The sequence below is a fragment of the Myotis brandtii genome, unplaced genomic scaffold (genome assembly GCF_000412655.1).
Source record: "Myotis brandtii unplaced genomic scaffold, ASM41265v1 scaffold721, whole genome shotgun sequence".
In the NCBI taxonomy this organism is placed as follows: Eukaryota; Metazoa; Chordata; class Mammalia; order Chiroptera; family Vespertilionidae; genus Myotis; species Myotis brandtii.
This window is the reverse complement of record NW_005370848.1, coordinates 141,988-144,658: the sequence shown is the minus strand read 5'-3', so window position 1 is coordinate 144,658 and position 2,671 is coordinate 141,988. Positions and strand designations below refer to the sequence as shown.

General features: G+C 67.9%; 1 protein-coding gene across 1 annotated transcript in view; it reads left to right on the top strand.

Annotated features, from left to right (window-relative positions):
- GNAO1 (guanine nucleotide binding protein (G protein), alpha activating activity polypeptide O) overlaps positions 1-2,671 on the top strand; it is a 117,787-nt gene that overhangs the window by 104,492 nt on the left and 10,624 nt on the right. The window lies entirely within an intron of this gene.

Below are 2,671 nucleotides of genomic sequence, written 5' to 3'. Positions count from 1 at the left end.
GGGACCAGAGCTCGGGCCTCTCAGACTCTCTGCACCGGCAACCACAGCGGCTGGCACCGAAGGGGGAGGGACCGTCCATGGCCGCCCGGCCCCAGACATCAGAGCACGTGGTGACACGGGCTGGGCAGGGTCCGAGTACCCGCGACACGCCTGGGGCGGGCCACCCCTGCCTGCCTGCCTGCCTGCAGCTCCCTTGCCAAGTGCTTTATCCTCAGGAGGGAGCCAGGGCCGCCGTCAGGGCCCCTGTTGGGCAACCCCTGCACGTGGTGGCTCAGACTGGAAATGCCAGGGTTGTGCAGGTGGCAGGGGCAGCCATGGGGCGGGGCGCTGGGAGGGGAGGGGCAGTGGGAACCATCGCTCATCTTTTCCTGGGGTGTCTCTAGTTCGGGCAGCTCCGTCATCAAAAGCCAGGCCGGGACTGGGCCTGCTGTGCGTGGGTCCAAGGGCTCAGGCCTAGGTGAGCGCCTCCTCCCCCCGCCCCCCTTGGATCTCAGCCCTGGGGTGCAAGCCCTTCCTTCTCCGGGCCCTCCTTCCATGCACACCCTTGGGGAGCCCTCATCCGGGACTCCTCGTGGGTCTGGAAAAGGTTCTGGTTCTGAGACTGACTGACTGCAAAGGCATGTGGTGGACGGTGGGAGGGCTGGAGTCCCGCGGTGCCTGGACAGAGGCCAGGGAAGAGGTGGGCGGTGGGGATGCCGAGGGGAGGTAGCGCGTGTCGACGGCGATGGGGCCTCACGCCCGTCCTTGCAGGCCCGGGTGTCCCATCGCCTTCCCCGTCTCCGAGTCTCAGGCGGCTGCTCCGGGTGTTCGTTGCTGTGCTTCTCCTTCTGAAGTTACAGCGAATTCGACTCAAGCCGGCAGGGGCTGCGTGGAGGCTGTGCAGGGGGGAGGCGGGAGGGAGTGGACCCAGCCCCTGAGGCCAGTCCCCAGCTTCCCTCCGTCTTGGTGTCCCGCCAGCCCCTGGGGCAGAGGAGGGCAGGTGTCGGGACCGCCACCCTGCAGTGTGCACTGCCAGGGGCCCAGGCTGGCTCTCCCATCTACCCCCTCCCCCAAGAGAGTCCTCAGACCTCTGGAGGGGCTTCGGTAGGCATGGGTGGGGAACCTCCGGCGACCCAGGCCCGGGCTGGCCTCCGGAATCGGCACTTCAGTTGGCTGATGCCAACGGCCCGCAGCCCAGGCAGCCCCTGTGTGCCCATGGGAAGAGCACCTTGAGAGGGTTCCGGCTCCCTCCTCGAGCCTCTGCCCTTCCAGCCACCCCGGGACCCCCAGGGTCGCCCCCTGACTGCCAGCAGCTCTGGGCGAGCCCCCGGTTCCTCCAGGCCCCCGGTTCTGGGTGGTGCCTGGCAGATGCACAGCGCCGTCTCTCGTGCCAAGTGCCTGCAGGAACGGGGCCCTGGCTGAGCCCATCCCTGGCTCGGCTCTCTCGCTGTCGCCCAGCCTTCTGGGAAATCCCAGGGCAGCCGGCCTGCAGGAGCCACCTCCCACCCAAGTCCACCGGGGGTCCTTCCCCTCGTGCTGCTCCTGCACAGCCGCCGGGGCCGGGCAGAGGACAGGCCCCCGGAGCCAAAGACTCAATGTCCCGTCCATCACAGGCTACCGGGCCAGCGAAGCCGTTTTGCCCAACATTGAAGACACAGCAGTTATTTCCCGGCATCGTCACCCTGGGTGCGGCCAGCTGTGCCCCTACCTCTGCCTTGGGACCCCAGACTCAAAAGCAATCGACAAAAAGGGGGATGCCGGCCGAGCCCCCCATCGTCCTAGAGGTGGAAGTCACCGGCTCTCCAGGCGCAGGGCTCCCCTCCCGGCCGCCCCCTCGCAGCACAGCGGTCAGAGCACTCCCACCCCCGCCCTCCCCCGGCAGCATCAGGAGGAGCTGGTCGCTTGGGCCTTCATTCATGGCCTTCGTCGCAGGCTGCCTTTCCCTCCCGGAGGTGCTGCTCCATGGCTTGCGTGTTCTGACCCTCCGGGCCTGACCAGGGTGTCCTTGGCTGTGCAGGGCAAGTCCTGGAGGAGAGGGTGTCCTCTGCGTCGCCGGGCCAGGCCACGTTGTCACCGACGGCTCCGCCATGGGGCGTAACAGCTGAAGATGACCTGAGTGTTGGCTCCGTCGCGGGGGGAGGGGGAGATGTTGTGAGTGACGTGCTGTGGGTGGTCCTGTGCTTAGTCCTGTGCAGAGAACTGCGAGAGGTCCCTGAGGCTGTCTGGCCTGACGGAGGGGGCAGGGCCCAGGGCCCAAGGACGGGCCCTGCGGAGCCTGTGGACTGTGGTCTGAGGATGGGTGGGCTCTGCCGCCACCCTGAGCAGAGAGCATCGCTCTGGGTGCCACTGTGGGATGGTGGTCAGGCACCCCGACCCCCAGTGCGGCCGAGGGGCCTTCCCTCGGGGGGGTCCTGGGGCTCCAGGCAGGTCCCACCCCAGCAGATGAAGGCTCCTGTCAGCAGAAGCAGGAAGCACCCCGCTTCCCGCCCCTAGATCCATGACCGTCTTGGTCAGAGGGTCCCTCTGGAAAGAAAGGTTTCGTCCCCCGCCCCATGCACCGAGACCACCAGGGCGAGGACACCCCTTGCTCAGCAGCCAGCAGCTCCACACACCTCTGCTCCTGTAGCCCCTTCTCCCACCCGACCCCCAGTCCCTGCTGCCTCCCCGCTGGCCAGGCCCTTCCCTCCTGGTC